The sequence below is a fragment of the Pleurodeles waltl genome, chromosome 3_1, assembly GCF_031143425.1.
Source record: "Pleurodeles waltl isolate 20211129_DDA chromosome 3_1, aPleWal1.hap1.20221129, whole genome shotgun sequence".
NCBI lineage: Eukaryota > Metazoa > Chordata > Amphibia > Caudata > Salamandridae > Pleurodeles > Pleurodeles waltl.
This window is the reverse complement of record NC_090440.1, coordinates 1,584,383,733-1,584,410,750: the sequence shown is the minus strand read 5'-3', so window position 1 is coordinate 1,584,410,750 and position 27,018 is coordinate 1,584,383,733. Positions and strand designations below refer to the sequence as shown.

The 27,018-nt window shown below is 44.8% G+C and overlaps 1 protein-coding gene across 1 annotated transcript in view; it reads right to left on the bottom strand.

The window, feature by feature from the left end:
- The window catches only part of CACNB4 (calcium voltage-gated channel auxiliary subunit beta 4), a 613,027-nt gene that overhangs the window by 238,216 nt on the left and 347,793 nt on the right, over window positions 1-27,018 (bottom strand). The gene's annotated exons all lie outside the window — the stretch shown is intronic.

Here is a 27,018-nt window from a genome sequence, read left to right as displayed (position 1 = left end):
AAAAACAGAAATTCACAGAAAAAACTAAAGGCTACATGGAGGTTACAGTTAGGAATTAGCATTTAAAAACCCTCAGAAATTCACTGAAAAAAACAAATGCTACAGGGACGCTATAGTTAGATTTTGAATTTACATGAGGAAAACTATAGAAATTCAGCTGTAAGAGTTATTTCAAGGCACCATGGGCCAGATGTATCATCTAACCCTTTAGCGATTCAGTAATAGCGATTTTTAAGAAATCGCTATTTCAGAGTCGCAAAATGGTATGTATCATATTTGCGCTTTGGTAATATCAATTTCTTAAAAATCGCAAATGCTATTACCGAATCGCAAATTGCGATACAGACCCTATTCGCACCTATGGCCCATATTTGCGAATTTTTTACATTTCCCAAATTGCTAATTCCTAACTGGAATTCACAATTTAGGAAATGCAAAACCCCAGGGTGCTGGGGGCCTAAGGCCCCCTCTGCTGCACCCCAAAAAAATGTTTCAGGACATGTAAGGCGCACACATGCCAAAGGGGCATATGTGCGTTACATGCCATTTTTAAAAATGCATTTTTAATGCATTTTTTAAATTTGCACATGGTTACCATCAAGTTTTAATTGGTGGTAATTGCAATTCCTTAATGCCCAATTTGCATTAAGGAAAAGCTTGATACATGTGCTTAAGAAATCGCAAATAAGGGTTCCTTATTTGCGATTTCTTATAAGGAGAATCGCAATTTGCGATTCTCTAAACGGGCTCGCAATTTTAAGGAATCGCTATTTTAGCGATTCCTTAAAATTGCTTTGCCAATGACTTTCATACATACTGAAAGGCACTTTTGCATTCGCAAACGGGCATTTGCAGCGTTTGCGAATGCAAAAAGGCTTGATACATCCGGCCCCATAACTCATATCCTAAGGTAGCTATAACTCACGCCTTTGCAATGCACAGCAAATTACCCACATATTACATCATTGATGATATCTTCTATGGCATCATTGATATTTCACTGCAACATTTGTAATAAAATTATTGATTAGAAAACTGTGTTCAGAAAGATCTCTTTTTGTGATTTGCTGTAAATCCATTCAGTAGTTTTTGAGATATTAAAGCAAAAATAAATTTGTATAACTAGGGACGCAGATCCACTGCGGACCCGACAGATCGCATGCTGAGATTTGATTGGCTCCCAACACTTCAACCAGGACTCAGCCTAGTCCCATGATAAAAGTCAAAGAACGAAGAGAAGGTGTTACGACTCTGTCGTCCCATTTCTAGGGGGCGCTGTAAGGGGACTCTCTGTAGCCTGGAAATCACCTCGAACCCTTATCTAGAGTCCCTTGCTGACTCCTGTTTGTTTCTCTTTTCTCCATGGTACACTTGTGTAGTACTACATTTGCTTCCTGAGACTGCAAATCCCATAATGCACAGCCTGGTAGTCAGGAAAGCCCGGATTCTGCTTCCCATTGTTTTCTATGGGAGAAGTCCAGTTGCTCCTTTTTACTGGATCCTCTCCTCCAGGACTTGCAAGTGTCTGAAACTACACACACCTGAGACCTCTCCTGTGCAGCCCAACTTGGAACTGCTTATAAGCAGCCAGTTCCTCAAGATCCCCGTCATGCATTGGAGTTCGATTCCTTTGTGTTACAGACCCCTTGTCGGATGGTGTTCCAGTTTTGTTCCTGTGCTGTTCCAGCTTGATCCTGTTTCCTGTTTCTCTGTCCTGCTCCTGATTGTTCCAGCCAGAGTCTGCCCCCTATCTCTTAGCCTTGTACCTGTTTGTTTCTTCCAGACTCTGCTCCCTGTTTCTCTGCCCTGCTCCTGCCTTGTTTCAGGCCTGAACCTGCTCTCTGTTTCGCAGTCCTGTTTACTACTCATTCCTACTCCTTGTATTCCAGTCCTGTCCTTGCCTGTTCCAGCCAGAGCCTGCTCTCAGTTTCCCAGTCCTATCTCTGTTTGTTCCAGCCAGAAGTTTGCACCCTGTTTTCAAGTCCTAGTCCTGCCTTTACCTCAGCCTGAGCCTGTTCCCAGTTCTTGCCTCTGCCTCTTTGTTTGTTCCCTTCTGTTTCTGTTTCTTCTTGATTCTTTGTGTCTGGTAAGTGTTCTATCAGTCTTCACCAGTGTATAAGTGTCCTCCTTTGTACTGGGGTTGGCTCCTGGTTTCCAGGAGGCAATTCCAGCCTCCATCCTTGTCTAGTGTTATACGTTGTCTTTCGTGCCTAACAGTGACAGTGTGCTATTGCTGTTTTCTCATGAATCGCCACTGTGTTTCCAGCTGGACCCACAAGAGCGTGTCCTGTGTATGTAAGTACTATCCTTGTTTGTGCTCTAGGGTCCAGAGACAGAATCACTTCTGCTGCCTCCTTTCTATGGGGCTGGCAGGGTGACTATCTGTAAGAGCAAACTGCACAGAGGCATTGAGATTCCCTGTCACTGTGGGAGGTTCTGCGCCTTACTCTGTGTACAACCCCAGCGTGTTTGTCCACTAGTAATCCGTTTCCTATTTGTTCACACAAGGGTTGCTCTGCTTTTACTTTCCTGTTTCCTGTGTCTGTCCATAGCTGTCCTTTCCGTGTATGCCTTTAGCTGCTCTTCTGCCCCAGTACACTACCTCTTTAGGATATTCGGTGGCCTCAAGGGGTGTCCCAACCAGAGTCCTGATCAGACCCACCTGAATCCGTGACAGAAGGAGGCATGGTAGGAATACCCTGAACCCCTAGGCCTGGGGGCGGGGTCCCACAGGGGCCACACTGGAAACACAAATCATTTTTTTTTTATTTTGCAGAGAAAATTGCGAAGGATCCGTAAATATCAGAAAATGTAAAAAAAAGTGCGGTCTCCAGCACTTGTTTAACTTCAACCCCTGGGTGCGTAAGTTCCTGGGGGCAAATGAAATATTTATATTAAGGAGGGATGCACACGGCCCTCTCCCCAGGCCATTTAAGGCCTCCGGGACTGCCACCTCCCTGGGGCAATTTCTATGTTTACAAGGCGAGGTGGGACGCACAGACCACCCCTTCTGGGCCCTTTTTAGCCCCAGAGACCACCACCTTCCTGGTGCCAGGCAGATTTTTACGAGGGGGGGGACCGTGTGGCCCCCCTCCAGGGCCATTTTCAGCCTTGGGGAACAGCACCTTCCCAGGGCCATGGCAAGGTTTCACCGCTCCCCTACAGGGCTGTTTTATGCCCCTGGTACCACCATCTGCCCAGGTCCAGCCTGTTCATAAAAACAAAGGAGGGGAGTCATGTGGCCTCCTCCTAAAGCCATTAAAGACCCTTGGTCCGGATACGAATGTCCTGAGGTCCCCACCCCTGGGACACAGATATTTGCTTTTGACAGCTCCCGCAAAGCAAGAGGAAACAGTAAGGGCCTGATTTAGATCTTGGCTGTGTTACTGCCAAACCATTGCAGCAGCAGACCCAAGAAGACCTTCAAGTTGACTGTGTTCAGCCTGACCTATTTAGATGTTACAGTCCTGCAGGTGGTGTACTGGAGACAGTTTGCTGATGGAGGGAGGACGTTGCGGGACCCAATGGGCATGGGACAATGGCAGTGGCTGTGGGATACAGGTAAGTCTCACACACACACACACACACACACACACTGTACTTTTGCCAAATGTGTCCCCCTGCATCGCACATGACACTGTACACCAAATACACACTATTCTCCATTGCCATGCCATCACAACACAACATATACATGCCCCAAACACACATTGTCATACATCCATAAGACACCACACACTAGTGATGCTGCACCCACACACCACACAACCACAACCAACACAACTACACATTCACGTAATATCACAACTACACACATCACAACAATGACGTCACACAACACTCACCTGAATGTTGCACAGAGCAACATAACACACAACACAACATGCACAACAACAGCAATGCCATATGCAAGAGGCACACATACTGACCCAACCACAGCACCCAGTCTAGCTCCCTCCAGCTCGACCAGCCAATCGCATCACACACATACATACACGTACTGACTTACACACCCAACTCGAAGCACAACATAACAGGGACAGGTTCCCTTGCAATGTGCACACATGGACACAGCTAACAGGTGTGATTGTACCATTATTGTAATGCCAGCATTCATTTGCCAAATTAATACTGACACCAAAATGACATTTGTATACATGTGCGATATGTGTTGTGACCAATGTGGCCCCATCTGTGTCTGACCCACTTGTGTCCCCGACATATGCACGTCACAATAATCTAAAAACATTACTCTGACATGTATATGTCTGCAGCGGTCCGGAGCTCATGTGCAGTAACCCCCCCAACTTACACAGCCAACCCGGGATCCCTATCTTTGTTTCCAGCATCAGGGGAGTTGTGTTTTCTCCCTGGCGAGTGGCAGGCGCGACTTAGGGTGTTACCCAGTCACGTGCAGCGGGAAACTGAAGTGGGCTTAGGAAAAAAGATGAGTTTTCACCCTTTTCCCCTTATCCGTGAAGTCAGAAATGGAGTTCGGACCTCCACATTTTGCTTGGTGGTACGGCACATCCAAATCTGCATGGTGGTAAATGGAGATGGAGTTCTGACACCAACCACTCTTTCGTATGGTGCAGTGGCGGTGGGTAGAATGCATGGCGGAGTTGGCGGGACTCGGTGGGTTATCGTTTATGGGACTGCCAACATCTAAAACCAGTAGGCGGATTGCTAAGCTGATGAATGTGGTTTCTGTCAAAAAAAGTATGGCAGACCCATCACCTCCAACCTTTAAATCAGGCCCCTGCTCCTGCACACTGGGAGTGGCCCTTTCATTTGCTTCCCTGGCTGCTTTCAAGCAGGCAGGAAAACAGATGAAAAAGCTGCTCCCACACACAGAGAACAGTATTTTTTGCTGCTCCCTGTGTGCAGGAGCAGTGCCAGCTCCAGCAGGAGGTGGGGAGCTGAAGAGTCCGTGGGGTACTTAGACTCCCCTTTTAGTAATTCTGTTGGCCCAGGGGGAAGGTGTCCTCGGGGCCGTTATTGGCCCACGGAGGGGGCTGCATGCCCCCTCCTGGGTTGCCAGTATATGGGGAGGTGGGACACAGAGGGGTGGGGAATGGGTGTCTGCAAGGGTTGGCTGCAGTGCTTGGTCGTGGGCTGGGCCCTGCAGTCGACCCACCACCGCACATGGCTAAAGGCTTGTGCATAGCGCGCGGTTGGATGCCTCCGGCCAACCCCTGCTGTGCACAGCCAAAGGCTGTGCATGGTGTAAGCGCCTATGGGGGGTTGGCTGCAGGGCCCAGCCACAGGCCAGGCCCTGCGGTCAAGCTCCACGCGCATGTCTGAAGGCCAACCCCTGCTGAGACGAGGGTTGGATTAACATGAGGTAATTAAATATTACTTAATGTTAAAAAACCCTAGGAAATAGAATTAAAAGAAACCCTTTGAAATTCACTAAAAAGCCGAAGGTTACAAGGATGCTATAGTTAGGTTCAGATTTAAAACTCACATATCTATAGAAATTCAACAATTATAGTTATATTTATCTCAAGGAACTATAACTTGTGCCCTAAGGCCTAAGGTAACTTTAACTCGTGCCCTTGCCATGCACTTCTACTCACCCCACATATTACACTAGTAATGATATTTTCTATGACATAATTAATCATATAACTGCAACATTAGCGATGCGAAAAATGTGCAGAGAGGAAGGATTATATTTGGATTCATGAATTTCACGGCTTTGTGTGTATCACCTTCATCCTTCTACGTACAGCCTTGTCCTCTCCTTGACCAGACAAGCAGACACTTCCGTGCAAGTTTCTAAGTCACACTCTCTTTTTCTTTTCATATTTGTCTTTGCCCTGATTGACTTTCTCTAATCTTTCTTTTCAAGTGAAACATCAAGCTCCATTCCCCTAGAAAGCATCACTCTAAAACTCTAGTTGTTTCTTTCTGTCCACAGCAAATACTAGTCCATTCCAATACATTAGGAAATATTATCTGACTTTAAAGCTGTTTCAGGCTATAAAAACTATTTAGATAAATCAGAGTTAATGCTGCTCAATTATTCTAAAGATGTTTTCCCAGATGACTTCACTTGAAATGGTGCCTGACCTTGATTGAGCATGTAAGCATGCCAATTCCACAGCCCTGCTTTATGATCTGAATTATGCTTGCCAGCGTTGTCAGCTGCTATATTTAGATGCAGCATTATATCTCTGGTTCTTTACTTTCCTCTTGTTCTCTCTCTCTTGCCCTCTATCTTTTCTTCTCTCTTTCTCCTTGTCCTTAAGGGATTGAATTTAAAATTGTGAAGAGGTTTTTTTCTGGACCTGTGCAGGTACACTCAGTTCTCATGAATATTTGATGTTTACATCCTGCGGGTCTAATCCTTTGTATGTATCGCCTCTTTACATGCAGCCTTTTGGTTTGGTGTCAAGGCCCTTATCGGGATTCCAGGGAAACATCCTAAATATGCGGTAATGATATTACTTCTAGGTGCAATTCATTTCGTTTGAAAAGTCTAAGACTCTGATTACAAGTTCCGGGCAAAATTTGAAACAGTACACAATCAGAAGTCGGTACCAGGATGAGAAGTATGGGCCTGATTCACAAACTGCACTTTTGAGAAAGGTTACAATTTTGAGTAAGCTTACTACTTTTCACAAGCTGTACTTTTGTAGTAATTTACACTTTTGCAGTAACTTACACTTTAGTAGTAAGCCCAGTACTACACCTTATTTTCTATTGGAGTGTGTTGCAGAACCAGTGGTTGGCCATGTGTAGTGCTAGACCTAACACAAACATTTAAATTACTATCCTTATTACATAACATGAAGAAGAAAGAAACACAACAACTAAAATGCCTACTTTTTAACACACTATCCATAAACAAAGATTGCTTTAACATGTTTGATTTAATATCAGAAACAACACCAGACCTCACCTTCATTAGAGAAACATGGCTCAGCGAATATTCTGGACCCACATGCTGTGAAGCCTCCTAATTTTCATATCATTAATAAAAATTGTATTGTTAAAATTGGAGGAGGCCTAGCTGTCATCCATAAAAACACTACAAATAACAAACACTGAAAATCTCACCATGGATGGCTGTGAATCCCTGATGACAGGATGTCACCCTACTTCAACTATTAACTATTCCTTTCTCTTAACATAGAGACTATCTAACAGAAATACAAACTTTAAAGATAGCCTACTTGATAAAGTAACCAAGACCCATCTGGACCACCCAAAAAGAAGAATCTAACAAAAACCACAGTTATCACATCCAACCTTTAAGGCTTCAACCTACAGCAAATCATTTCTGGCCAAGCTCACTGCCCAGGACACGCTCTAGATGTCATATCTGAACCCTGAGGGCAGGCAACAGTTACTCCCCCGTAACGGAGAGTGACCACATCATTACCTTCAAGATCCACAAACATATCAATAAGAATACCTTGAAGACAACCAAGACCAACAACAACCAGCACTCATACGGGCAATGGAAAAAACTAGACATCCAACACTCTCAACCTTAAAAAAAAACATGCAGCCAGAAGACATACACACCTTCTACAAGTGGATCGCAGCTGCACTGGGAAAACAGATAGCAACAAATTGCACATCTAGAGTTGAACTAAAAAAGAACACAACATGGGTTAATGCAACTTCCAAAAAATGAAAACACCGCTCAACATACTATAACGCAAATGGAGAAAATCAGGAGCTGAAACAGACAAACTCATGCTACAGCATCATAGCAGAGCCTATAAAAGAGCCATTAAAAGCACGAAAAACACCAATGCTCCATGTGCATAACTGAAACAGATTGCTCTTCCAAATTACACCTTAACATTCTAAGAGAATTCACGATCCTGATTGCCTAAACACAAAACACAACAATCACAAGACTTCTGTGACAAAATCTCTAATGAGGTGATCTAAAATGTTATAAAGATTGAAAACTACCTGCGGAACACAGACAACACCACAACAATGTGTGATCTAACCATCAAAGATTTAATTGATATTATCATTGCAGCCAGACTATCAGGATCACCACCAGACCCAGCACCACCAACAATCTTTAAAGGTATTCCTCGCTCAGCCTATGCAGGAGCGGTTGCCAGTTCCTACTCAACAAGTCCATGGAACAAAGTTTATATCCACCTGAGCTCAAAATCTCCTACATCAGACCTCTCCTCAAAAAGAAAAACCTCGTCCCATCTGATCTAGCAATTTACAGTCCCATATCAAATGAACCATAAGTACGAAAGCGTTTTGACAGAGCAGTGTTTACTCAACTGTCCAATTTTATTGAACATTATACCTTACTGTCAGCCCACCAGTCCGTTTCAGACCAGGAAGAGGTACAGAGTCAGCTATTATATCCATATGGGATGATCTAAAATTCACTGTTGAAAAAAAAGGAAGAGCTGCCTTATTACTTCCGGAGCTATCAGGTGCATTTAACACTGTCCACCACAACCAAATGCAAAGACTTTGCAATATCAGAATCTGAAAAAATGCTACAGAATGTATTTCTTCTTATGCCACAGACAGACCAAGTGTAGTCTACCTACCCCATTTCACATCATCTTCTCACACACAGCACTGTGGCGTTCCCTCTAACATTCAACATATGCCTAACTCTAACCCCTGTACTATATTTAACTAAATCTTCCAACCTCACCTGTTACAACTATGCATATGACACACAAATCATTTAAAAACTAGATAACCTAACACACCTCTACAATTCAAAACTTGATGACTGCTTTTGAGCCATAAACACATGGATGACGAACAGTCATTGAAAGCTCAACACCGCAAAGACAGAGATTATGACATACAGTCAATAGCAAAACTACCAGCCTTCTTATCATATAAGGAACTCAAAGCCCCTCACACAACATCAAGAGAACTTAGAAACCTCGGAATAAGCATGGATTCAGACTCATGCTTGATATGTCATGCTAACAATGTCACAAAAAATGCCTTCTACCCAATGAAAACACTACGTCACATCTTCCCATGCCTTCCTTATCATCATAAACTGTAAGCCATCCTCATGTTCGTAATCACCAAGCTTGTCCACAGCAACAGCCTATACTTTGTGTTGGAAAATGGGTTATTGGTAAGGGCAGGTAAGTACCTACACTTAGCAATAGGCCACTAACCTCCACTTAGGTCCAGCCAGGTCTCAGTAAATTAAACCCAGCACAACCCTTGGTAGCTTGGCAACGAGCGACAGGGGCTTAACTTAGGAGACAGAGTGTAAAGCATTCAAATATCACAAAACAGTAATTAAATAAAACACAGGAAACAGTTTAAAAATCCAAAATCTATTTATAAAGATAGATTGTATTTTTATCTTTAAAATGACACAATAACTAATAAAATCGGATAAGGGGAACCGGAGATATGAATTTTTAAAGAATTATTGTTTTCTAGCACCTAGAAACAAAAAGCGCCAATCTGGTCATCTGGTCGCACCTCTACCGGGGCAAAGTCAAAGTTTAAGGATGACCGCGATGGAGCCTGGCTCAGCTACAGCCCGCGGGAGGTCTTGGTCAAAAGTTTACCTTTGGACTTAGTCGTTTTTCTGAAGATTTTCTTCAGCGGGACGAACCTGCCAGTCCAATCCGACCTCCTGGAACTCTTCCTCGGATATGCGTCGCGGGAGCCCTCGGTGGAGATTTTTACCTTCGGACATAGTAATTTTTTCGAGGTGAAAATCCTTCGACCTAGGCAAACCTGGATCTTGATAAGACAACCTTGGAGCCCTCCTTGGATACACTGGCTGGGAGGTCCCGGTCAACTTCCTATGTTCGGACTTAGTCACTTGTTTGGAGATTTTCTTCACCGGGACGAACCTGCAAGTCAGGCAGGGTCACGGTTGAGTTGCCTCGGTGGGTCGGTCCTTCTATGGAGCTTTTTTCCAAAAGTTCTCCAAACTTCTCCAAACTTCTGGATCTTCTTCCAGATGTTCTTTTAAGGTTCTTTTGGGGTCCACAGTTCACCCCAAGGTTCCAGAAGCTCTGAGATGCTCCTTGGGGGGTGTGGACTACAACTCCCAGGATGCACCTGGTGCAAACTTCTTTTTGGCTACTGGGCAGTGGCCAGCTGGTTGGTTTCTTCAGGAGTTGGTGCAGGGGACTCTGGTTAGCAATTTTTCACCTGTAGCAAACAGGGAGTCCCTCCTTGAACCAGTTGAAGCCAGGCAAAGTCCTTCTTGTGGTGAAGCCCAAGAGCGCAGCTGGTGCAGTCCTTCAGAGTGCAGGATCCAGGTGTAGGCCAGGGGTCCAGCAGGGCAGTCCTTCTTCTTCTGTAGTTCTTCCTGGTAGGGATCTGGTAGGGAACTGAGGTGTGGGTGCAGGTCTGCCAGTTGTATCCTTGCTCCTGGGTGAAAAACAGGGGGGTCCTGGTTCTCCAATCAGGGTCAGGGTCCTTCCCCCTTGTGATGACCACTTCCTGGGAAGTGTGGCAAAAATCAATCCCAGGGAGAAACATTGCTCCAAAATCCAACATGGCTGAAAGTGATTTTTGGAGGTTACATCTGGCTGAGCCCACCCACTGGTGTGGCTAAAAATCCTAAACACACCCCTCTCCTGCCCTCTCCTAATCTAATCAAGGGGGGCACCTAATTGTCTGGGTTTGCAGGATGTGGGGATGTTGCTGGGTTGCTCCAAATGTCCTTCTCTGCCTTTGAAGACCAGTTTGGCAGCCCTCCCCCTTCCTGCCTCACCATCTGCTGAGGGGAGATCTCCTCTCACAGGCACATCTCTTTGTGTGAAGCCAGGCCCCTTCACACCTCATCAAGGCAGCCTGGCCAGGCTGCCAGAGGCTGGCCAATCAGTGCACAACAGCAAAAACACTGCAGGGCGGAAGTTGGCAAGTTTTCAGGTAAAGTTTAAAACTTTTTACCTGAACAAGTTATATTAAATCCAACAACTGGAAGTTGTGGGAGTTATTATAACAATTAATTTGATACCAAACTCTTAGTATCTGTAACTTAAGGGGACTTTTAAAATTAATATAAAGTCTCCCCATTCTAGCCTATGGAGGCCATTCACTACAATGAGGGAAAAACTAATTTGGCTGTTTTACCTCACTATTTGTATAAGGTCCCTGCTTATAGTTACCTGGCACCCAGCCCTAGGGGCACATAGGGCACACCTTAGGGGTGACTTATATGTAAAAATAAGGTAGTTTAAGACTTTGGAACTACTTTTAATTCCAAAGTCGAATTTGCATGTAACTTTAATTTAAAAGCAGCCAGCAAGACAGGCCTGCATTTAAAATGACACTGGGCACCTCAGCAGTGCACCTATGGGGGCACTACCTATGCTGGGGTCCCTAAACCTCCATGCCCTACCATATACTAGGGACTTATAGGTAGGTTAACTTTGCCAATTATAATTAGCCTAATTTGCATATCCACTTTACACAGAGCACTGGCCCTGGGACTGGTAAGCAGTACCCAGGGCACAGCCAAGAGTCAGTGACCACCAGTATCTGTCCAAAACGTTTGGGGGTGACCAGGGCAAAAAGGAGGACTTTCCTACAATTTGGAACACTTGCATTCATTTTATGCAAAATACAATCCATTCAACATGCTGCAGCATGGCTTCTACTCCAACTTCACCAAAAAAAGAACGCATGACCACAGTCCTGCAGTCACTCCACTGGCTACCTATAGCTGTAAGGGCAATGATTAATGCACTCTTAATTGTCCACAGAGCTTCCCAAAGAAAAGGACCTACAAGTTAAAATCAACCAATACAAAACAAACCGAACAATGCACCACTTATCATTGTGCAACCTTACTATTAGAAACCCGTAAGGGGCCCTGCTTTCTCAGTACGAGCTGCCAAGCTCTGGAACTCGCTACCAGCCAGCATTAGAAGCACCCAAGAGCATATATACTTCCAAAGACAGTTAAAAATGTGGCTGTTTCTAAGATAAATGCACCACCTACAGCAAGGCAACATAACCCAAAACATTATTGCACCATCAAGGGCAATCCTCAGCTTACAACCCACAAACTGTAGAAACTCAACCAGCAAACTGCTTTCATTATGCAGGTAAGCAGAAAAAGAACTGACCTATGGGTCGTCGTGACTTTATACAGTTATTTAATTCCACATATACCCGTTATCACCCACAATAATACTAAAACTACAATATGCAGAGTTCACCAACAAATTGTAACTTATACCTGGTACAATCACATAATAAATATCTGCTATGAGGGTTGTCCATCACTAGCACTGTACAGCCAAAAAAACACAACCATCACCAAATAAACAGGCATGGCATAACTGAAGAGATCTGTCACACATTACTGTATGGTTTTGGGGGACTTTACTATAGTCCATTTACTGCAGGACCCAAATATCTATACAATCTAACTGCTTCTTTACATCTCACATAGACACTCAGACATGGGATGATAATAAAAATGTCCAACCTCAAGGGTCTCTCAACTTCTCTCTTCCGCCAGCCATGCAAGCTTTGGACCACAACTATTAATGAAATCTCCGATTGGACAACCCAGTGCAGTAATCAGCTAAGCAGACTATATCATATGAAATATCATAAAGGAACCTGTAGAGGTCTTCAAAGCTAACAGGATATTGAAACCATAAACCAGCTCATCTACCACTTACACTTCATCATCCAACATACTGCTAAGCGTGTTCCATAACACATGTGTTCCATAACATAATGACAGCACATCAATGGTCATCACGCACAACATCGAAACACTTCCCACAATGGATCAGAACAAATAAAACATCCTTCCAACTATGCACCCAACATGGTGTAAAATGCTACTCATGTAGGCAAGCGCTTTAGCACCTCATGTAGGGGTAGTTAGCAGTATATAAATGCTACAACACAATACAATGCAATACAGAAGTTTAAGTAACTACAAAAGTGCAGTTTGGGAATTCCGTAAAGGCAGTACATTTAGTCAATTGTGTTAACTTACTTAAAAGTGTAAGTTACCTTTGTGAGTCAGGCCCCCAAAGTTGTGTGTTAATTATCATCCCCTGGCAGTTTTCCCCTGAGACATTCTGTCTGGTCAAACCTCCCCAACTTTATCAGTGGAGAAGATCCTGAAAAGATTAAAGCATGTGGAAATTGGTATTCTTAAAGCCGTTCTGCATGGCTACCTTGAGATCAGCAGAATAGGAGGGGGTAGACATTCTTGTCGTGGTATTCCTCCAAAACATTTGTCTTCATTCTGTTTTGCTGAATTTGTTTTTGTGGCATTTAAGACTGTGTGCACATTACCACTGATAAATAGAGCTAAATGGCTTGTGCTCTTTCCTTCATGGTAAAATTGGCTTACACTTAAATAGCACATTTAATTTACTTGTAAGTCTCTAGGAAAAGGTACTACATGTACCTAGGGCCTGTAAGTTTTATGCCAAAAGTGGGCCTGCAGAACTTTTTTTCTACCCACTATGTAGCCTTTTAAAACATATCTCAGGCCTGCCACTGAAGCCGCGAGTGCAGTTTTAAACTGCTATTTCAACCTGGAAAAATAAACCTTTCGGCAGACCTCAACCTTCTTATTAAAAAATATGTCATCCCTCAGGTAGGACCTAAAGGCTCATAGGGCAGGATGCATTGTATTTAAAAAGTAGGGGAGATGTATTTAAATTTTACGCCGTGGCAGTGAAAAACTCCTTAAGTTGTTTTACACTGCTGGTCTAAGTGAGGTATATCTCTCACATTGACTAACACTATGTTAACTTATTACATTCAAAAAGTGATAACTTTAGGGTGGGCGCAGGTAGGAATATACAGTTTACACCCAAATGAATTGTAATTTAAAATCCTATGTAATGGTGAAGTCGGATTTTAAGTCACAATTCTGAAAATGCCACTTTTAGAAAGTTGCCAATTTCTTGTCCTTATCATTTGTGCCTTCTACTAGCGTCCTGGGTGACATGACTGTGAATGGCTCAGCTGTTAACAGTCTGTGTATTTCTTCCAGACAGTGAAGCAAAGGGGGCTTAGGTGTGGACAGGATGTACCATCCTGGCAAGATTACTGGGAGGATCTGGACTCAGTCCCCCACCACACACATGCACAAAGGCATCAGACACAAGGACTGCCCTGTCTCCCTGTCTCTTGTCACTCTATACTCCTTGGAGCCTTCGCGGGGAAAGGTAAGAAATTTCCAGAACCAGATTTAGTCGTAGTACAGAGAATCACCCCCCCCAACTTCAAAGAACAGCACCAGTGCTGACATTCAGCTTGCATTGGGTTTTGTGAAACCTCACACCATGTAACAATCCTGGTACCCAATTTTCTCTGCCAGTTGTAGCCATAGTTATACTAATGACCAGTACCTGGCTGGCTTGCATACTATCAGAACATAAAGCTCATTAAAGGCCCTTTGTGCCTGTTGGCTTACACTCCATCTTCAACTGAGGTTTAGACCCCTGCAAGCCACACCTCAATATCTAAAACCCTTTCTTCCACTCAATGACATGGCACCACTGACCCAGTCTTACAAACATGTTAGAATCACAAGATATTGAACATTTAAATTGCTGTCCAACCCCAAACCTAAACCAGCTCAGAAGCAAGGCTTCCGTGGTGTATAGCTTTTTAAGCTAACACTGTGGAACGTGATTTTAGTGTGATGGAATCATATGTTTTATACTATTTCTAAGGCTCAACCACTATTTTAAGAGGGATCTTTTTTAGTAGGAGAAAGGTCATGACAGTGGTTGGCATAATACACCAAACAGCCGAGTGCTTGAGACTGATTAGGGAGAAAAAGAGTATACATTGACTGTAACATGTCGGCCCAGTGATGACAACTGTGCTTGATTTGTGACATTTTGTTCCTTCGATTATATGAATTTTCTAGTTTGATTTTTACTGTACATAAATTCTTATTTTTAAGGCATTATTAAAATGTTGCTTTTTTTGATAAAGTAACTCTATTTTTCTTTATTGTTACTGCGATAACCATGCTGTGTATAATTTAGTTTCAATGGTTACATCACTTCTTTGAGCTAGGCCTTGACAGCTCAACCAAGTGTTATTGACTGAATGTCAAGGAGGTCTGGAATACCAACTTTCACTTGAAAACGGAGTACCTACTGTCCTTGTTTGTAGAGAACACTTGCTGTCTCCTGTTTCAGATTACTGAGTGGTCACTGCATCTTCAAGGATCAGGAAAAAGACTATGACCAAATTACCAAAGGAATAGTAAGTCGAGGGGAACCTCCAAGTCCTTTGATGACACTTTATTAACAGGTGAACAGAATGGCACTCCCTTTGCTCCACTAACCTAAAAACTGGGGACGAATTACTAGAGGAGCACCATTTGAGGGAAGGGCTCCTGGGCAAAGAGAGCAGCAATTTTTGTGAAAGGCTCGGGAAAGAATAGCACCAAATCGCAATCTTTCAGTGCAACACTTCGAAGCACAAGATTTTATGTTGCTTCTCTTTAAAATTGTAAACCAGTCCGTTTTCTTTTGCACTTTTGTGTTTTTAGTTTCAGGTGCTGGAATATTAATAGTTTTTGGTGCATCTGTCAAGAAATACGCCTGAATTCACTTTCCCCACTCTTTGACCACCTATCGAAAGAATGAAGTGTCCTTCTGGTCCTGACAAACAGAAGCAGTTTTTTCAAAGCATATGGAGGGTTGTGCAATGCCCCCCTGCAAGGTTCGCTAGTCAGTTGAAGCTAATAGCTCGTTACGGTGTCAGCAGACTGGAATACTCACTTGAGATAGCACAAACGTTTCAGAGCCTGTATTGAAGGACCCACCTACTGCGGTCAGAAATTCGATTGGGGTCAGGGCACCGGCAATACCCATGGAGAAAGCTGGAGACAAAGTATCTTCTGGAGTGGCCAGGGGTCCAACTAGAAATATTTCTGGAACCAGTTTTATTGGATGGTTTACGATTCTGAAGTTGGGCTGAAGTCCTCTAGCTATCTCTGTGAATCCTTAGGCCAGGCAGTGACAGTGAGTTTATCCATAAGCCCTCTTGTCTCAACCAGAGTGTCCCCACAAAGGCTCAACTCCTGCACAATGTCAGAAAGGTAGTGATGAAGCAGGCCCACAACCCGCAATAGTGACAGTTGACGACTCTTCCCCAGGCCCCAATGGTTCTGTGCAGCAGCTGATAATGAAGATGAAGGATACATGAGTAGGTAGCTGAGGATGCCCTTGTGTCCTGAGCAAGCATAATAAAACAAGGGTGCCTACAGATTCTCTCAGTCATCTGTGCTTTGGACTAGTGGAAGGCAATCTTTCTGAAACATGCAGTCTTTTATTTTCTCCCCAGACAGGCAGGGCTTTTTTGGACAGAGTGGTCATAGTTATGTGTCACTCAGGTTCTTAATCCAGACTAAATCCTAACGAGCAGGGTTCTACATCTCAGGCTGAGAAGATATCACAGAACAACACAAAAGAAATAGAGGTATTTAGATGGGACAACTGTATCTTTTTATTTGTGGAACATCAAAGATCCAATGACAGACGGGCCTTCAGTGTCCGAGGTAAACTTGGTATAGTCATGGGTCACAGTCTCATGTTAAAAAATTGAATGGCTTGATCTGGGTGGCTCAAAATGCGTTAGTCAGCAATACTACCGCTGTTTACTTGTGCGACCAAGCATAATTCTTAGATTTCAATGAAAGTTCAAATACTTGGGTATAAAAAACAGAAGGCCTAGAGTCATTATGCAGCTAATTACTCACCACTGCTGCAGTCCCAAAAGGAAGACCTAACAGATGGTGGATGTTGGTCTTAACCTTGAATGGCAAAACAGACACCATCAAAATGAATTTATTTTCAAAGTCTTTTGTACCTGTTCCAGCATCTACCCTTATGAAGAACAACAGTAGTTATCTGGAGAACAGCATATGGAATTTAGTATGCCTCGTTCGCAACTTGGGTTAGTGCATACTGTTCTTTGTGAAGATAAGGCTGAAGGAGGGATGGCCTCACTGTATTGTGAAATGAGCCAGTTTTTCCACATGGTAAAAAGCTTAAATAAGATGGGGATAGCGCCTGGTGACTGCCAAAACCATATGGCACATTTTCCTAGAAACACAGTAGTGCTCCTTCAGGATAAGGTGCCTGGCTCTGCAGAGGGGAATGGCCTACCCTCATGACTGCAAACCTAAACTCAACTGAGAGACTGATAGGTCAATATAAATTATGATCTGATGCAAGACTGATTGCCCCTCTTACGTGTAAAACTAATTTTTTACCATGCCTAGAGGTAAGCTTGGTGCATTATTGGAGAGCTGATTGACTAACTTATTTTTCAAAAGTCATGGAAAATGGGTGAAATACAAAACTTTTATGACACAGAAGAGAATACTACCTAACACACACAGATGTTTACAAATGCCCTGAAATTGAACATTATCCTCCAACCTTGGGTGAATGCGGGAATGCCACCTTGGAGGGAGGGACTGCTCTGCACACTCTGTTGGATCATACATTCACAAGTCTTATTACTTTAAAACTGATCACAAGTCACTACACAAAGTGCTCTATGTGGTGACAGAATACTGCATAGACTTTACAAATAACTTAATAAAAATATAACAGATTGATACACAAGATAACAGAAACAATATATCACAAGTGGGAGAGATATCTCACACATTTCTGACAAGGTCGAATGGAAACTGCTGTTCAAGATGTATGCTATGTCTCCTTTATGGAGAAAATTTCAGTGGAAATGTCTCATTAGATATTTTATGGTTCCAACTTAAACCAAACAGTGGGATAAAGGACATGTTATTGATGGAGAGGTTATGAGCAGTACCCACTTAGATAACAAATAATTTGGATGTGCCTCTCTATCAAGAACCCAGTTATCAAACCCTGCAGTGACTATCTCCACTATGGAACATATAAGATTCTACCTGTAGCTCTTCCTGAAGACCCATTCTCAGTGTAGTTTAGAATGTGAGAAGCAGGTAACCTTAATCAGAAAAGGGGAGAACATGGCGGGCTACGGAGGTCACGTAGCGCGCTAGGGCGCTTCCTGTTCCGGTTCCTGGGGGCGTGGCAGGTCGCGGTGGCCGAGCGGGCTGCGGGCTGCGGCTGCAAGCACACGGATGTGTGCGCCGCAATTAGTGAGACCCGAGGCAGTCTGGAGGACAGCGGGGGCTGTCTGGTGGCACCGGGCCGCGCTGGAGCTGTGCCGGACCCGTAAAAGTGTGGCGCGAATTCCCCTTCGGGGGAATAGCGGCATCTGCAGAACGGGCAGAGCAGCAACCGAGAAGTTGCGGCTGGGAGAGCAACCCAAAGAAAATCCAGAGAAGGGAGCCAGGAAGAAAACAGTGAGGCAGCGTGGGGGGGGGCGTCTTCCCTGCTCCCCCGCTTCCCTTAACAAGAGTGGAGGGGACGGTCCAGTCGCCCCAGGACAATTTGGTTGCGATTATAGAGGAGAAGGGGGACAAGGGAGGATCAGCAAAAAAAAAAATCCTGAGACCTAAATCTGGGGAAGGAGGTAGGAGTGCGGGGAGGAAAGCGGGAGAGAGCAAGCTTAAGGGTAGAGATAAGTTGACGCCCTCTCTAAGGTCTTTTTTTAAAGTGAGACCTGAGGTAGTTACACTTACCCCTGGGCAGGTTAGAGTTGCAATGGAGGTTACCACCAGGCAGGTGGAAAACGGTAGGGGTGAGGGCAGGGAGGGGACGAGGTCCCCCCCGCCACGGCCAGGAGAAGAACAGACGGCCCCAGTACTAGTTCAGACTCCAAACGATAACCCTTCAGAGGTTCAAGACTTCGCACCTAAGTTGGCAGTGCTGGAGCCCCCTCAAGCTGCCTCGGTGATCTCCCCTTTACTGAGTTCCTCATTGGAGGCGTTAATCTTGTCCATTTCTGAGGATGTAAAAAAGGGCTTTGCGAACTCAGAAGTAAATCAAGGGGAGATAAGAGAGGTTTGTGCTAATTTAGAAAAAAAAATTGATGGCGTAATGGAAAGAACGCAGGCCCTGGAAGAAGCGATGGGGGGTATGAAGGAGGAGCTGGTACAGCATAAGGGCGAGATCGATACATTGAAAAGGAGCGAACAGGCTCTAAAAAACAGGGTGGAGCAGATGGAAAACTATTCAAGAAGAAATAATCTAAAACTGCTGAAAGTGCCGGGAGGTGCGGAAGGGAGTGATCTTAAAGCCTTTGTAGTATCACTAATCAAATCAGCGGTGGATCTGGAGGAGACCGAGGATGAAATCGGGAAGGATATTCAGAGAATCCATCGAGACCCCTTTAAGCTACGAACAAACAGTAGTAGACCTCGGAAAATTTTGATAAACTTTTTGTTGTACCAGATGAAGGAAAAGATTTTATCTAGAGCATTGAAACAGAAGTCCTTAAGAGTGAAGGATATTGTGTTTGAGATTAGATCTGACCTATCCAGGGTGACTATGGATAGGCAGTGGGAACTGGGGAAACGGTTGGAGATTTTCAAATCTTTGGGGGTCTCAGTCCAGCTGAAATTTCCAGCCTTCCTTAGGGTCATGTATAACAACAAAATGTATAACATCAGAGACATTAGTGAAGCGGATGAATTATTGGTTATGGTCAGAAATGGGCAGTCTACTGAATAAGGCTGCGTGTAATGTGCAATGATGAAATTCTCCCAGGAACCTGGGGGCGCTCTAAAATTTGGATCATTATGGTCCTTAGTTGGGGGGGGTTCTCCACGGGTGGGGTTGGGGGGAAGGGTGCGGGGAGGGGGGGGGAGCTTTAGGGTTGGGTAGCGGGAGTTGGAAGAAAGTAAAAAGTAGTGCCTCGTTCAGCCCAGCTATCTGTTACCTAAGATCGATAGATGGTTAGCAGGGAGGGAAGCCAGAGGGTGCAGAATATACCATTACAAATTCGTTCATGGAATGTCAATGGCTTAAGGGTGCAAGGAAGAAGGGAACGAATATTACAGTATCTGCACGATTCTACGGCACAAATTTTAGTTTTGCAGGAAACGCATCTCACAAAGGTGGAGTGTACTAACATAATACAAAAACTAAGATGGGTTCGAACATTTGCATGTACAGAACACAACTATCATAATAAAGGGGTGGCAATTTTAGTTAAACATGCACAGCAGGGGGGTGTGGCAATCCTGGAGTCTAGATCAGATTTAGCAGGGCGATGGGTGATAGCTAAAATACAATTTGGGGGTCGGAATCTGGTCTTAGCAGGCTACTATGGGCCCAACTGCGACGATATATAACCCTTAAAGCAGCTTTTTTCTCAGCTTCTGGAATTTTCGGACCCGGTGATTTTGATGGGTGACTTCAATGTGGTATTAGACAATGAGTTGGATAGGCATAACTGTAAATCACGAGGTACACCTAAGTCGCAACAGTATTTAAGGAGAATGATGAAGGAATTTGGTTTGTGCGATATTTGGTGGCAAAGGGCAGGGAATAGCAGGGACTTTTCTTTTTTTAATAAGAAATATAGACATGCGTCGCGAATTGATTATTTTCTATTAGATATGCGTTTGAGAGAGGAGGTGAAGAATATTGCGTATCTGCCCTCGCATTTATCAGATCATTCTGCGGTGGTGTTAAATATGTGCTTTCGTCAGACAAGTTGTAGTGACCGGTGGACGATTGATCGGACATTGTTATTAGATCAGGAGGTGTTGCTAAAGCTGCGTAAGGAAGCCAAATTCTTTTTTAGTGTAAACTTGGGCTCCGCTCCTTTATCTGTAGTATGGGACACGTTTAAAGCAGTCATCCGTGGGGAGTTAAGGAGCTGTTCCATCCAGAAACATAAACGGCAGAAAGAAGAGATTTATGCGCTGGAGCAGGAAATGCAAAAATATAAAGTTAAAATAATTGAAGCAGAGGAGACCGAGGCTTTGAGGGCCAGCTGGGATGGGTTGAGAAGCCAGTTGGAAAAGATACTACAGGGAAGAATTCAAAGCAAATGGGAAGCAAGCAAACTGGCCCATTTCGAATGCGGGGAAGTTGTTAGCCTGGAAAGGAAAAGCTGATTGTGTTAGGAACTACATCAAGGAGGTTGAAGTGGAGCATTCAGGTGAAAAAAGAACAGATGAGGCGGCAATAGAATTGACCTTTAGAATTTTTTTTTCACAACTGTATTCGGAAAGGCTAGAGGTGGATGAAGGTATGGTAACGGATTGGATGGGGGCGGATAGATTTTTAGGTTTATCGTTGCAGGAGAAGGAAGCATTGAACGCCCCAATAACGGCTGAGGAAATTAGAAGAGTCCTGACTAGTAGTAAGTCGGGAACGGCGCCAGGCCCGGATGGTATTCCAGTGGAAGTTTATAAGGAATTAGGGGACTCAGTTATCACAGTATTGACGGAATTGTTTGGAGGGATCCTGGAATTTGGCAATGATATTCCTCTTTCATGGAATGAAGCAGTGATCTCCTTAATTTTGAAACCGGATAAAAATCCAGTGAAGTGTGCCTCATACAGGCCTATATCATTGCTGAACAGCGATTATAAACTGCTAGCTAAGCTTCTAGCGGATAGGCTGAGTAGGATAGCGAATAATCTAGTGCACCCCGATCAAAAAGGCTTTTCTAAAGGCAGATATTTGCATGAATTAACTTTCGAACTGTTCGGGGCAATAGATATGGCCACAACGTTTGGGTCGCCTTTGGCAGTTATTATTTTAGACGCAATGAAGGCTTTCGACCAAGTTAATTGGAATTTTTTGAAATTGGTTTTGAGGCGGGCAAATTTAGGCTCCAAGTTTTGTGGGGTAATCGACCGGATTTATACATCCCCTTGTGCTAAGATTTTGGTGAACGGTAAACTTACGGGCCCTATTACTATTTCAAGAGGTACGAGGCAGGGCTGCCCCCTGTCGCCGGTATTGTTCAATCTGTATATTGAAATTTCTTTATATGCAGACGATCTCCTAATATATGCTAATAACCTGCCCCTTGCCTTTAACACACTCAAAGATCTGGCTGAACAATTTGGAAGGATATCAGGGTACCGGATTAATGTGGGGAAAACAGAAACTATGCAGTGGAATATGGAAGTAGGGTCAATAACAAATAAGCAGGAAATACGGTACCTGAGTATCTTAGTGACCCAAAATTTGAAGGACTTAGCGGAAAGGAATGCTCGAAAGTTATTAGCAGAATGTAAAATTATGCTACAAAAATGGGCATGTCTCCCTTTGACGATTCTTGGGAGGATAAATCTAATTAAGATGTTTATTCTGCCCAAATGGAACTTTGTGTTTTCAGCTATACCCTTGGCAATGCACAAGGGACACCTAGATAAAATGCAACAAGCGATAAGTAGTTTCATCTGGAACTCAAAGAGGCCGAGGATATCATGGAAAAAGCTACGCAGAAGGAGGGAAAAAGGAGGACTGGCTCTCCCTGATTTGACATATTATGCGTGGGCTTTCTTGTTTTAAAACTCAAGGATGCTGTTTATATCCCCAGACGGTTCAGCAGTGGGCAGAATGTACAAGGCTATGGTGTTGTCTGAAAAAGGGGGCTTACCGTCTTTTCTATTTAAATTTGGTGACCCTAAATTCTTCAAAAAAGTTAAACTAAAAGTGCTGCAAGGAATGGCAAGGAGTTGGTACCAGTTGAGGCGGCGGTTAGGTGTACATTATTATAGCTATCAGGCCCCTATCTGGGATTCCCCGGGCACCCCAGAATGCTGTCAGGATATCCTCGCATTACCACTTAAAAGGGCAGGTGTGGAAAGGTGGGGGGAGATTGCGCGAGATGGTACTTTATGCCTTTGGGATGAATTGGTAAGAATAACGGACGGTTCTCTGTCCAGGTTCAAATATTTACAGATAAGACAGTGGGAAAAAGAAACTAAGGGGGGATTGGGAGTGGTAAATGCCCTGGAGGACTCTTTTTTTAGACCTGGCGCTCTCGGCTTCGGGGAAGAGGGTGGCGGTTTGGTACTGGGAAATATTAGAAACTTTGGATGAGAACTTTGACCTACCAAGCAAGCTATGGGGCAAGGTGATGTTAGGCGACAAGATTGGGTTATGGTGGAAGAAGTCGTATACGACATTGTATGAAGTAGTGAAGCCGGCCCCATTAAGGAAAAACCATCTTTATACTCTACATAGAGCATACATATCTCCGGCAAAACTGTCCAAATTTAAGAAGGGGGAGGTGATCAAGTGTCCGAAATGTGGCGGGCTAGGAGCAACGGATATACACATGTTCTGGGACTGCCCCGCTATCCGGTTGTTCTGGGAGGAGGTTTTTAGGGCATTATCATCTATGTTAGGCTGGAAAATTAATGTATCACTCCCATTAATTATATTTGGGCAGCTCCAGGATGAGGGGATATGGAAAAGGGTGAGCAAAACTAATCGTTCATTTGTGTTCTATGTAATTGTGCTGGGACGGAATGAAATCTGCAAAAAATGGTTGAAGGAGCACTCTCCGAGCTATACAGACTGGTTGAATGCTGCTCTCCGTGCGGCAAATATGGACCTAAATGTGCAGGGCTCAAAGAAAAGCGTAGAAATGTGGTCACCATTATTAAATTGGCAGGGAATAGCCTAAATCTGCTCCCCTGCTAAGTTTACTGCTGGGTATCTATGTGAAACTGTCCCAATGATCTTTTCTTTGCCTCAGTCCAATGATTAAGCACCGTTCGACGCCTCAGCAGGTCTGTTTAGGCAGACCGGGAGTTACAAAGGTGCACCCCCTGACTTGAGTCTCTCTTCTTAGTCAAGAGGGCGAAAAGGTTACAGGAACGAAGAGGTGTCTCAGTAAGCGGGGCTGAATGAGGACAAAAAACAAAAAGAAAAAAAAAACCTTAATCAGAAAAGAGAGGTATCTGCTACATATCCCACAGGCGGTGGAAAATAAATGCTTTAACTTTCTCTAGAAGTTATGAAGCACCCCTATGTTCTAATGTCGGAGGGACATAGTTAGGTTGCTGACATAAATTAAAAAATTGACACACAGGGTACCACTCAGGTAACCTTTTGTAGGAAGTTGGCTCTGTATGTGCTATTTCAAAGTAAGGAATAGCATGCACAGAGTCCAAGGGCTCCCCTTAGAGGTAAGATAGTGGCAAAAAGAGATAATACTAATGCTCTATTTTGTGGTAGTGTGGTCGAGCAGTAGGCTTATCAAAGGAGTAGTGTTAAGCATTTGTTGTACATACACACAGGCAATAAATGAGGAACACACACTCAGAGACAAATCCAGCCAATAGGTTTTGTTATAGAAAAATATCTTTTCTTAGCTTATTTTAAGAACCACAGGTTCAAATTCTACATGTAATATCTCATTTGAAAGGTATTGCAGGTAAGTACTTTTGGAACTTTGAATAATTACAGTAGCATATATACTTTTCACATAAAACACAAATAGCTGTTTTAAAAGTGGACACTGCAATTTTCACAGTTCCTGGGGGAGGTAAGTTATTGTTAGTTTTAGCAGGTAAGTAAATCACTTACAAGTCTCAGGTTTGGGTCCAAGGTATCCCACCGTTGGGGGTTCAGAGCAACCCCAAAGTTACCACACCAGCAGCTCAGGGCCGGTCAGGTGCAGAGGTCAAAGAGGTGCCCAAAACACATAGGCTTCAATGGAGAGAAGGGGGTGCCCCGGTTCCGGTCTGCCAGCAGGTAAGTACCCGCGTCTTCGGAGGGCAGACCAGGGGGGTTTTGTAGGGCACCGGGGGGGACACAAGTCAGCACAAAAAGTACACCCTCAGCAGCGTGGGGGCGGCCGGGTGCAGTGTGCAAACATGCGTCGGGTTTTCAATGGTTTTCAATGAGAGACCAAGGGGTCTCTTCAGCGGTGCAGGCAGGCAAGGGGGGGGGGGGTCCTCGGGGTAGCCACCACCTGGGCACGGGAGAGGGCCTCCTGGGGGTCACTCCTGCACAGAAGTTCCGTTCCTTCAGGTGCTGGGGGCTGCGGGTGCAGGGTCTTTTCCAGCCGTCGGGACTTTAGGTTCAGGCAGTCGCGGTCAGGGGGAGCCTCGGGATTCCCTCTGCAGGCGTCGCTGTGGGGGCTCAGGGGGGACAACTTTGGTTACTCACGGACTCGGAGTCGCCGGAGGGTCCTCCCTGAGGTGTTGGTTCTCCACCAGTCGAGTCGGGGTCGCCGGGTGCAGTGTTGCAAGTCTCACGCTTCTTGCGGGGAGTTGCAGGGGTCTTTAAATCTGCTCCTCTGTAACAAAGTTGCAGTTCTTTTGGAGCAGTGCTGCTGTCCTCGGGAGTTTCTTGTCTTTCTTGAAGCAGGGCAGTCCTCAGAGGATTCAGAGGTCGCTGGTCCCTCGGAAAGCGTCGCTGGAGCAGGTTTCTTTGGAAGGCAGGAGACAGGCCTGTAAGTCTGGGGCCAAAGCAGTTGGTGTCTTCTGTTCTTCTTCTGCAGGGATTTTTCAGCTCAGCAGTCCTCTTCTTCTTGTAGTTTCAGGAATCTAAATTCTTAGGTTCAGGGAAGCCCTTAAATACTAAATTTAAGGGCGTGTTTAGGTCTGGGGGGTTAGTAGCCAAAGGCTACTAGCCCTGAGGGTGGGTACACCCTCTTTGTGCCTCCTCCCAAGGGGAGAGGGTCACATTCCTATCCCTATTGGGGGAATCCTCCTTCTACAAGATGGAGGATTTCTGAAAGTCAGAGTCACCTCAGCTCAGGACACCTTAGGGGCTGTCCTGACTGGCCAGTGACTCCTCCTTGTTTTTCTCATTATCTCTCCTGGACTTGCCGCCAAAAGTGGGGGCTGTGTCCAGGGGGCGGGCATCTCCACAAGCTGGAGTGCCCTGGGGCATTGTAACATGAAGCTTGAGCCTTTGAAGCTCACTGCTAGGTGTTACAGTTCCTGCAGGGGGGAGGTGTGAAGCACCTCCACCCAGAGCAGGCTTTGTTTGTGTCCTCAGAGGGCACAAAGGCTCTCACCGCATGAGGTCTCTCAGCAGCAGGCTGGCACAGACCAGTCAGTCCTGCACTGAACAATTGGGTAAAATACAGGGGGCATCTCTAAGATGCACTCTGTGCGCATTTTTTAATAAATCCAACACTGGCATCAGTGTGGGTTTATTATTCTGAGAAGTTTGATACTAAACTTCCCAGTATTCAGTGTAGCCATTATGGAGCTGTGGAGTTCGTTTTTGACAGACTCCCAGACCATATACTCTTATGGCTACCCTGCACTTACAATGTCTAAGGTTTTGCTTAGACACTGTAGGGGCATAGTGCTCATGCACATATGCCCTCACCTGTGGTATAGTGCACCCTGCCTTAGGGCTGTAAGGCCTGCTAGAGGGGTGACTTACCTATGCCACAGGCAGTGTGAGGTTGGCATGGCACCCTGAGGGGAGTGCCATGTCGACTTAGTCATTTTCTCCCCACCAGCACACACAAGCTGGCAAGCAGTGTGTCTGTGCTGAGTGAGGGGTCCCTAGGGTGGCATAAGACATGCTGCAGCCCTTAGAGACCTTCCCTGGCATCAGGGCCCTTGGTACCAGGGGTACCAGTTACAAGGGACTTACCTGGGTGCCAGGGTTGTTCCAATTGTGGAGACAATGGTACATTTTAGGTGAAAGAACACTGGTGCTGGGGCCTGGTTAGCAGGGTCCCAGCACACTTCTCAGTCAAGTCAGCATCAGTATCAGGCAAAAAGTGGGGGGTAACTGCAACAGGGAGCCATTTCTTTACACAAGCCCCCCCAGCCCACAGGCCAGGAGACTCAGCCAAAGTTGGGAGAGTCTTCCTAGTCTGTCAGGCGAGGAAGAGTAGAGGAAATAGGCTGGTTTGTTGCAGGGCCTACTCTGCCTTACATCCTCCTGTCCAGGTCATTCCCTCTGGGGAACTGACCCACTTCCACAGTGATAGGACCTAGTCTGAATTGCCTCTTGTCTGTGTCTTTAATGTCTCCACCCATTCTCTCTATTTTGGGGTTAGAGGTATCCACCTCTGCTAATCTTATCTTAGCCAGGGTCACCCCTAGCTTACCCAAAGAGGTTACCCAGAGCTGGAGTAACCCCACCATGACCAACAGGGTCAGGGGGCCTAACTTGCTATTTGGCATGGGGTCTGACCACCATGCCAAGGATAGTGCAG